This window comes from Nomascus leucogenys, chromosome 15 (assembly GCF_006542625.1).
Source record: "Nomascus leucogenys isolate Asia chromosome 15, Asia_NLE_v1, whole genome shotgun sequence".
NCBI classification, from domain to species: domain Eukaryota; kingdom Metazoa; phylum Chordata; class Mammalia; order Primates; family Hylobatidae; genus Nomascus; species Nomascus leucogenys.
The window spans coordinates 66,505,476-66,516,977 of record NC_044395.1 but is presented as its reverse complement, the minus strand read 5'-3'; positions in this window follow the sequence as shown (position 1 = coordinate 66,516,977).

Sequence of the window (11,502 nt, the reverse complement as noted above, 5' to 3'; positions counted from 1 at the left end):
GGACCTGGGGAACTTTTGAGAGTGTTGGGAATGTTCTAAATCTTTAAAAGGGGTAAAACTTTTTCAAAACTCATCAAAGTGTGCACAGTAAATGGGTACATATTATTGCACATAACATATACATCAGTAACATTATTTAAAAATGAAAAGTCTTCCAGGTAATTTTTACGTGAATCTGAGGCTGAGAACCACTAGTTGTAAGTAGTAAATCAGGAGTTTTGTGCCCTGAACAGAAAGGGCTGCTTTGAAACTGAGGTAACCTTGAAATCAAACCAAACGAGGAGGAAACTTGAACAAGAGTTGCCACTCGTTTGGTCACAGGATGACCCCACATTGTGCCTCCACAAACAGCATGCTCTGTTTTCATGAGGAATATAAGTGATAGATTCATTTTCTGTGCTGTATGCATCAAAACAATCCTAGTCTTCTACCTCCTGTAGAGCACGTTACATAATAAAAAGTGCCACCTTTGGAAACCACCTGACAAGGTACAATTTTCATTTTTGCCCTCTCCATCTGACTCATGCATGACGATCAAGCACAATTCCCAGGCAGGACAATTATAAACTTGTTGGAAGTTTAATAACTTTCCCATAAAAAGTATCCACATCCAATATCTTTGGAATATGCTTTGACTACTTTTAAGGGAGTCAATTACTATCAGGTTGGTGCAAAATTAATTGCGGCTTTTGAAATTAAAAGTATTATAAAGCCAGGTGTGGTGGCTCACACCTATAATCCCAGAACTTTGGGAGGTTGAGGCGGGCGGATCACAAGTTCAGGAGTTCGAGACCACTCTGGCTAACATGGTGAAACCCCCATCTCTACTAAAATTACAAACAAACAAACAAAAAAAAAGCCGGGCATGGTGGCATGCACCTGTAATGCCAGCTACTCGGGAGGCTGAGGCAGGGGAATCGCTTGAACCCGGGAGGCGGAGGTTGCAGTGAGCCGAGATTGCACCACTGCACTCCAGCCTGGGTGTCAGAGCAAGACTCTGTCTCAAAAAATAAAAAATAAAAATAAACAAAATAAATAAATATATTATAATAGCAAGAACCGCGATTACTTTTGTACCAGCCTAATACTTTCAGATTTCTTTTCCTTATTTCAATATTGGTAACTAATACATCTAGACAGTGTAAAAGGGAAGAAAATCTCGGGACCCGAAAATCTCGGGACCCAAAAATCACTAAGCCGAAGGGAAAATTCAGGTTGGGAACTAACTTGTTAGAGCAAACCTGGCTCCCATTCTATTCCAAAAAAAGACAGCTACTAAGATTAAAAAAATGCTCCAGACAGAACTCAAAGTCACCCCTCTGCTGAGGTGAGATACATGAATATCTGGTTACTTGCTTTGCCCTATTGCTTAATGCAACCTGTTTGTCTTTTATCTACCTGGAAACCCCCTTCCGGCCTCAGTTGTCCTGCCTTTGCGGACATATATTGACTGATGTCTCACGTCTCCCTCAAATGTATAAAACCAAGCTGTGCCCTGATCACCTTGGGTACATGTTGTCAGGACCTCCTGAGGCTGTCATGGGTGCGTCCTTAATCTTGGCAAAATAAACTTCCTAAATTGAGAGTTTTCTCAGATACTCTTTCATTTACAATAGTAAAGCATTAGACAGATTTGTTAAAGCATGAGTTGAGATGTGTATATTACCTTAGCCCATCAGTTCTGTGTGCATGACATTCAATTTTTCATCATTCATTTTGTTCACTTGAGTTTTTCCTTTTTTTTTTTTTTTTGAGATGGAGTTTCGCTCTTGTTGCCCAGACTGGAGTGCAATGGCATGATCTTGGCTCACCGCAACCTCTGCCTCCCAGTTTCAAGTGATTCTCCTACCTCAGCCTCCTGAGTAGCTAGGATTACAGGCATGTGCCACCACGCCCAGCTAATTTTTCTTTTTCTTTTTCTTTTTTTTTTTGAGAAGGAGTCTCGCTCTGTCGCCCAGGCTGGAGTGCAGTGGCGTGATCTTGGCTCACTACAAGCTCCGCCTCCCGGGTTTGCACCATTCTCCTTCCTCAGCCTCCCGAGTAGCCAGGACTACAGGCGCCTGCCACAACGCCCGGCTAATTTTTTGTATTTTTAATAGAGACAAGGTTTCACCATGTTGGCCAGGATGGTTTCAAACTCTTGACCTCATGATCTGCTTGCCTCGGCCTCCTAAAGTCCTGGGATTACAAGCGTGAGCCACCGCACCCAGCCGAGTTTTTTCCTTTTTAAAAAACTCATTTCTCTGAGTTCAATGGACATGCAACTACGCTATGTCTTTAATGTCTTTTTGTTATTTTCTTAACAACTGTCTAGTGTGAACCCCGAAAATCTGAGACAGATCTCAGATAATTTAGAAAGTTTATTTTACCAAGGTTGAAGACATGTGTCCCTGACAGCCTCAGGAGGTCCTGACAACATGTGCCCAAGGTGATCAGAGCGCAATTTGGTTGTATACATTTTAGAGAGACATGAGACATCAATCAATAAATGTGAGATGTACATTGGTTCCATCTGAAAAGGCAGGACAACTCAAGCAGGGAGGGGGCTTCCAGGTCACAGGTTGGTGAAGGACAACCTGTTGCATTCTTTTGAGTTTCTGATTAGCCTTTTCAAAGGAGTCAATCAGATATGCATTTATGTCAGTGAGCAGAGGGATGACTTTGAATAGAATGGGAGGCAGGTTTGCCCTAAGCAGTTCCCAGCTTAACTTTTCTATTTGGCCTAGTGATTTTGAAGCTCCAAGATTTATTTTCCTTTCATACTACCAACATATAATATATTAATGGTAGAAAAATCACCACTTTTGGAAACTCTTAGGCATTCTTCTGGTGCCTCACTCTCAGCTGAGCTGTGCTTCTGGATGGCAGAAATGACCTGGACAGAAAAATGAGCAAGTTTAGTCATTCAAGAATATGCAGCTATTTCCATGGTCGTGTACTTAGAGCTCTGTGTAAACAGAGTGGCTAATAAATGTTGGCAAGGGTCATATCCTCAAGGCTTGTTTACAGAGGCAGAGAGAGCCAGCTGGGAAATGATCTAAAGACACCAGTGCAGGAGTAACCCTCTGACTTTACTCACACCATTCTCCCGGGTCCCAAAGTCCTCCCTGAGCAAGGCACAGCAGGGCTGTCTTCTCTGCCAACCTCTACTTGCAGAACTCATTCGGAAGCCTGGGCCACCACAAGCATCAATACTTGGAAAGCATCAATATGTGGAAAATAATTTTGCATATCTTCTAATTTTTTTCTTGTGAAACGTTTCTGCCTTTTGGTGAATGTTACGTTTTTATTTTTCAAATAATCATTTTACACAGATTCTAAAGCTTATTAGCATAGAGCTGTGTACTATTTTAAAAAATATTTTAATTACCTATAACGAACCACTTTTCATTTGCAATTTTATTGGTTGGTTATGCTACCTTTTGCCTTGCTTAGATATGTTCACTCACCTTGTCTACTACAATTTATTTTAATGTGTTCTATTCATTATTATAGTCTCTCAAAGAGCAAGTCTCTCCTTTATGAGAACACAGAACAACTTGGAGATAGAAAAGGCTGAGATAACCTCCCCAATCTGAAATCCTCCAGTTGCCTCCTCCTGTGAAACTAGCTAGTGGTAGTCTGAGAATGGCTCAGAGAGGAAGGGACAGGCTCAAGGGGGGAGGAAATGCTGATAGGGCCACTAATGCAACAGAGCTTGGACTTTCAGGCCTCAGCCCTGCAGATGTAGCTCCAGCCCATCAACCAGTGAAGAAGATCTTTTGAACCTTTTGTACTCAGCAGTGCGGAGCAGCACACTTACTGAATGAGAAGAAAAATCTGGCCGGGCGTGGTGGCTCACACCTGTAATCCTAGCACTTTGGGAGGCTGAGGCTGGTGGACCATGAGGTCAGGAGTTCAAGACCAGTCTGGCCAAGATAGTGAAACCCCGTCTCTACTAAAAATACAAAAATTAGCCGGGTGTGGTGGCAGGCGCCTGTAATCCCAGCTAGTCAGGAGGCTGAGGAAGAGAATTGCTTGAACTCAGGAGGCAAAGGTTGCAGTGAGCCGAGGTTGTGCCACTGCACTCCAGTCTGGGTGACAGAGAGAGAGACTCCATCTTAAAAAAAAAAAAAAGAAAGAAAAAGAAAACTCTGAGGCCCCTGAGAACACCCAAGGGCCACAGATGCCAACTGTGAAGTGTCATCTGTTAACTTTAGCCTTCCTACAATACATTATAAACAATAAAAATGTACTTATATCCCATAATAAATATTAAAATTCTAAAACTGCATGAGTTTGTTAAAGATGACCACTTGAAATAATGGGTTGTTTGGCAGAAACATTAAATTTATCTCTCTGCTCTAAGGTCTCTTCCTTTCCATAACTTGAAGACAGTAGGAGCTTTGTTATTAAGTCTCCAATATTCTCAAGAATAACTTAAAACACATTTAGGGCTTAAGAATAACCAAAACGGCCAGGTGCGGTGGCTCATGCCTGTAACCCCAGCACTTTGGGAGGCCAAGGTGGGCGGATCACGAGGTCAGGAGATAGAGAGCACCCTGGCTAACACAGTGAAACCCCGTCTCTACTAAAAAAAAAATAGAAAAAATTCGCCGGGTGTGGTGGCAGGCGCCTGTAGTCCCAGCACTTTGGGAGGCCGAGGCAGGTGGATCACGAGGTCAGGAGATCGAGACCATCCTGGCTAACATGGTGAAACCCCATCTCTACTAAAAATACAAAAAATTAGCCGGGTGTCGTGGCGGGCACCTGTAGTCCCAGCTACTCGGGGGGCTGAGGCAGGAGAATGGTGTGAACCCAGGAGGCGGAGCTTGCAGTGAGCAGAGATGTGCCACTGCACTCCAGCCTGGGTGACAGAGCAGGACTCCATCTCAAAAAAAAAAAAAAAAAGAATAACCAAAAACATTTAAGTTTAAAGAAATGAGTATGGTCTCAGTGGAAAAGCAGCCATGAGGAGAAAAACAGTTCCCTTAGTCTCAGAGAAAGCAGATGAGAGTCACTTGAATTGGAAGGGTGCCTAGCTCAGGAGAGGCACGGTGGCCGGGGGAGGGCTGAGGGTGTGGAGATTAAAAACAAAACAGCAGTAAAAACAGACCTAGGCGGCCGGGCGCGGTGGCTCACGCCTATAAATTCTAGCGCTTTGGGAGGCCGAGGCTGGCGGATCACGAGGTCAGGTGTTCGAGACCAGCCTGGCCAGCATGGTGAAACTCCGTCTCTACTAAAAATACAAAAATTAGCCAGGCGTGGTGGTGCCAGCCTGTAATCCCAGCTACTCGGGAGGCTGAGGCAGGAGAATCGCCTGAACCCAGGAGGCGGAGGTTGCAGTGAGCTGAGATTGTGCCACTGCACTCCAACCTGGGCGACAGAGCAAGACTCCGTCTCCAAAAAAAGAAAAGAAAAAACAGACCTAGGGTTAGAGACAGGATCAAGAGATTACCTAGCATTGTTTTCAGGCAAATGGAAGATCCCTGACATCTCACACAAAAGAGAACAACAGGTTCTGTGTCTATTCCAATAGGAATTTCAGATTCCCGGGGTTGTGAAACTTCTGGTCACCCTTTGGTGATGGCTCCAGATACTGCTTCCTGCACATTGTCCATGGAGCATCCTGCAGGTTGAGGGCTCCTCATGCCCTGAGATTCTCCTGAGCCCACTGAAACTTTCCAATGTGGATGCCCCACTCCTAATTATGACTCAGCACAGTCCTAATGCCCCAGAAATACAAGATGGAATGACTGCCACAAACGCCTTCAGAGATGATGGGAAAGGGAAAGCCCTAAAACTGATTCCTGGGTGGTGAGAACCCACACTTAGTACTCACTGTGTTACTGGTGGAGGATGTCCAGGTTCTTGGCATCTTGATAAAGAACTGGACAAAATGCACAAACAGGCCGGGCGCAGTGGCTCACAATGCCTGTAATCCCAGCATTTTGAGAGGCTGAGGCAGGTGGATCACCTGAAGTCAGGAGTTCGAGACCAGCCGGCCAACATAGAGAAATCCCATCTCTACTAAAATACAAAAATTAGCTGGGCATGTTGGCATGTGTCTATAGTCTTAGCTATTCAGGAGACTGAGGCAGGAGCATCTCTTGAACCTGGGAGGCAGAAGTTGTAGTAAGCCAATATCACGACACTGCACACTTCAGCCTGGGCTGGGCAACAAAGTGACTCCATCTCAAAAAAAACAAAACAACAACAACAAAAGAGCACAAAGAAAGGAAAGAATGAAATAACAAAAACAGATTTATTGAAAATGAAAGTACACTCCACAACGTGGGAGCAGGCCGAGTGTAGGGGCTCAAGAGCCCCCGTTACAGAATTTTCTGGGGTTTCAATATCTTCTAGAGGTTTCTCATTGGTTATTTGGTGTATACCCTACGTAAATGAAGAGGATGAAATAAAGTTACAGAGTCATTTAGTCGGTATGGGCCCTATGTAAATGGAGGGGATGTTACTCAGTGTGTGGCCTTTGTAAATAGGACAGTCCCTGTCATTGTGGAAATATTTCCTGATTTAGTCCTAGAAAGTCCTTAGATTTCCTGCCTCCAGGCCCTATTCTCCTGCCTTGACTGGACTTTTAATTTTGAATCCATACCTTTTCCTTCTCTAGTCTTTTCCTGAAAACAGAAAATTTGGAAGCAACTTAAAGGCTTCAAAGTTTTGTCAGCAGGGGGTGCCATTTCTGAGGTCAGAAGGCTTGCTAAAAAGATAATGGCCTAAGAATGCAGATTTTGTGTTTGCTATTTCAAGTCCTTGTTTCTTTGTAACCAGTTTCCTATCTTGACCTGGGGGGCTGGAGATTCTGAAAATGAAAGGCATAAATATCCCAAAAGAGTTACCTGTAATTTAAGAAGTGCAGCAGCTTGTAGTGATCCAGAACCTCGGCATTGCAATAAAGGGGTGACTGGGATGCAGGGGTCAAAGGAAAATGGATAGAAATGGATTTCCTCCAGTTGCTGTGGATGAGTGCTGGAGATAGGAATGTGTGTCTACACATAGAGAAACTGCCTGTATCTAACTTGGAATCCCTTCCCCCACCAAAGGTCACCAAGATAGGGGGACTAAAAATATTCTAGTAAAGCTGGGACCAGAGCAGAAACGGCTTTACCAGTTTAGAAGCAAAGAAAGGATAGTTTGCAACAAAAATGCCAAAACACACAGGGACTCTACCACATACTACATGAACACTGCACAGCAGCTTTTGCCCTGCTATCTCACTGTAGGAGCAGAACAGGCTTTACTTCATTCCTGAGGACTACCAGAGCCTCTCACTTCAACGGAAAGAAGCAGCTAATCGGGACGAAGAGAACACTGACAAACACCATTGCAGAGGGAGCCCATGACAGTACTTCTGACCCTCCCGCTGTAAGGCATAATATGCACTAGTAACCTGAAAAATGGAGACTTAGCTGGGCAGATAGAGAAAGTGATTTCCAGAGAAAGAGAATTACTACAGAAGTAGAAAAGAATACCAGGAACTTCCAGTTTTAGTTCCAACATGTAAAGAGCTTGAGACTCATTACTCCAACCCTCAGAAGAAAAAAAAGCTTGGCTGGACGCAGTGGCTCACGCCTGTAATCCCAGCAGTATAGGAGGCTAAGGCGGGCGGATCACGAGGTCAGGAGTTAGAGACCAGTCTGGCCAACATGGTGAAACCCCATCTGTACTAAAAATACAAAAACTTAGCCGGGCGCAGTGGCGCGCGCCTGTAGTCCCGGTTACTTGGGAGGTTGAGGCAGGAGAATCGATAGAACCCAGGAGGCGGAGGTTGCAGTGAGCCGAGATCCCACCACCGCACTCCAGCCTGGGCGGCAGAGTGAGACTCAGTCTCAACAAAAAAAAAAAAAAAAAAAAAAAGAAGAAAAGGAAAAAGAAGCTAAACCAGCTAAAAATCAATGACTTTCCTAAGTCTCATCAGATAATTAAAGTCACAGGAAAAAAATTGCCACCCCAAAATCTAGAGACAGGTAAATACAGAGAATAAACAGCCTAAATCTACTTACCTGAAGCATGATTCAGGACGGGCGCAGTGGCTCACACCTGTAATTCCAGCACTTTGGGAGGCTGAGGCGGGTGGATCACTTGAGGTCGGGAGTTTGAGACCAGCCTGGCCAACATGTCGAAACCCTGTCTACAAAAATACAAAAATTAGCCAGGCATGGTGGTGGGCGCCTGTAATCCCAGCTACTCAGGAGGCTGAGACAGGAGGATCGCTTGAATCCAGGAGACAGAGTTTGCAGTGAGCCGAGATGGCACCACTACTCTATCCTGGGCAACAGAGTGAGGCTCAGTCTCAAAAAAAAAAAAAAAAAAAAAAAAAAATTTAAAAGAGGAGTTGCCTGAGTCATATACTGATAGGAACACTTAAATAGTAATTCTGACAAATTGCCGGAGGCTGATTATGGACTAGCTTGAGAGAGAGAAAAACTCCTAGCACCTAGACTTAGGGCCCCGCCCCCGCCCCACTTTCTTGGAATTTACCTCCAAAAACCAAAGCGAGTTCCCATAGTGGAAAGCCAAGAAAAAGATCCTTTCTTTTCTGGCAGAGAGAGAGAGTAAAAGAACCATTCTGAAATATGTTCAGAGCATCCCCCATAAAAAAGGCCTACTCTGCATTGGAAAAGACTTGAAAGCAGAATGCTTTCTCCAAATAAGACAAAGAACTGAAGATTCCTGCACTTCTCTGGTAACAGAATGAAGGAGGTATATTCTTGTGGGATCATGTGGTTACCACTGAAACTGTTTTGGGGACATCAAAATATTGATAATGGCAATCTGTTGGCCTTTATGGTACAAAATGCCTGAGAGGCAGGGACAGCTATTCCATATGCAGAGTAGATGTCAACTTTTGTCAATAAGTACTTGCAGAGGCTCTTTCTAGGTATAAGAGTACCAAGTCCACTTGCTACACAAAGTTGGTCGTTTCTCCCAAGGAGTTCATATGACTCAGGCTACCCTCATATCACCATTTGCACACAATACATTGATTCACACAATCTTAATTTTCTCCAGGATTACTGTGAATTGTTACCACTGACATGAAGCCTGCTCATGTGAGTGATTTAAAATGGCTTGTCCTTATCATGCTACACTGATGTTTCCCAAATAAGTCATGGTTTTAGCTTTGTCACTGTTTCTCTCCCCAGTCTGCCCTAAATGAGATTTGTGTCCTCCTTACGTCTTATAGTTGTACAAAGCTTCAAGCAGAATTTCCTCTCATAGTCCAATCTTTTCTCCCCCAGAGTATACTACATTTGATGTTATCTATAATCAATCAAGGCTCAAGAATCAAAACAATCATGTACTTGTGCCATTGTTTTATAATAGATTAATCAATATGCAGTGTATACAGTTTATCATCTAGGCTAATCTTCTCTCTTCTTTTACCCTGTATATCCATTGATATTCCTGACTGTGGTGTTAAAATTTGCATACGAAATGATTTTGTTTTTCAACATAAGCTTTCAACTTAAAGTTTTCATCATTACCTGGGTCGCTCACATAAGCTAGACTTAATATTACTTATATCATTTATGAGTAATATATTTATAGGAGTCTATTCCTTCATTAGGCCTGAGATTACATTTTGAGCATTATACATTACTTTGACTGGTTTTTTTTTTGTTGTTGAGATGGAGTCTCACTCTGTTGCCCAGGCTGGAATGCAGTGGCATGATCTCGGCTCACTGCAACCTTTGCCTCCTGGGTTCAAGCGATTCCCCTGCCTCTGCCTCCCGAGTAGCTGGAATTACAGGCGCGTGCCACCATGCCCGGCTAATTTTTGTATTTTTAGTAGAGATGGGGTTTCACCATGTTGGTCAGGCTGGTCAAACAGTAAATATTTTAGGATTTGCAGGTCAAGCAGTCTCTGTTGCAACCAGTCAACACTGCTGTTGTAACCTGAAAGCAGCCACAGATGATACATAAATGAGCATGGTGATATTCCAATAAAGTACATTGACAAAAATAGGTATCAAGTAGGATTTGGCTCACACACTGACCTTTTCAGATTTCTAACAGAGAGAAATGAATAAAAATGTTGCCTCTGAATTTTGCTGCCCTGTTTTGTAGGCCAATTCTGTCACTTCATATTTGTCCAACTTTGAGCAAGTTCTTTCATCTCACTGTACCTCCATTTTCTCATTTTTTTTTTAAAGGATAATGACAGTACCTATTTTCATACGACCATTATAAAGATTAAGCCCAGGCCGTGCACGGTGGCTCAAGCCTGTAATTCCAGCACTTTGGGAGGCCGAGGCGGGTGGATCACCTGAGGTCAAGAGTTCGAGACCAATCTGCCAACATGGTGAAACCCCGTCTCTACTAAAAATACAGTATTAGCTGGACGTGGTGGCAGGTGCCTGTAATCCCAGCTACTCAGGAGGCTGAGGCAGGAGAATCGCTTAAACCCAGGAGGCGGAGGTTGCAGTGAGCCAAGATCACGCCACTGCACTCCAGCCTGGATGACAGAATGAGACTCCGTCTCAAACAAACAAACAAACAAACAACAACAACAACCAAAAAAACAAGAAAGCTGGAGTGGCTAAATTAATATCTAACAAAGTAGAGTTTGGAGAAAAAGATCTTAGTAGAGATAGAGGGTCATTCCATAATGAGAAAGGGCTCAATTCATCAAGAGGATGTAACATTCCTAAATGTGTATGCTCCTTACAGAAGAGCTTCAAAAATCAGAAAGCAAAATCTGATAGAACTGCAGGAGAAATAGGCAAATCCACAAATATAGTTGGAAATTTCAACACCCCTCTCTCATAGAAAATCAGTAAGGATATAGAAGATTTGAATAATATCAACCAACATGATGTTTATTCAACACTGTACCCCAGGACAACAGAATACACATTTCTTTCAAGTACAAATGAAACATTTACCCATATAGATCATATCCTTTACCGTAAAACAAGTCTCAATACATTTAAAAATGATTCAAGTCATATAAAGTCTATATCTGGACCATTTAAAATTAAATTATAAACCAGTAACAAAAAGATATATGAACATCCTCATAGATTTGGGAAAAAATATAATTTAAATAATTCAATGGTCAAAGAAGAAATCAAAAGGAAAAATAGAATCTTGAATAGAATGGAGAATATATCAAAATTTGTGAGATGCATTTAAAGCCACAGAAGGAAATTTATAGCTCTAAGTGCTATATATACAAAAAAGAACCCCATCTGATTTATTGCCTTGATAGTGATGAGTTTCACAAGTCAAAATGTATCAAGTTATATACTTTATGAAATGTATTATATGTCAGTTATATCACAATAATAATGTTAAGACAGTCCTCTTCCCCTAAAAAAATTATTTTTAAGTTAGAATCAAACTTACATGCCAGCTCTAACCAGCACTCACTTGTTGGGAAATATTAGGATAACTATACCACATGCCTAGAACTTTAGTGACAATACAGTTCTCTTTTACAAACTTTAGGCTGTAGAATGGAATTAACATAGTTGAAAAAAGCTGAGATCCTGAGTC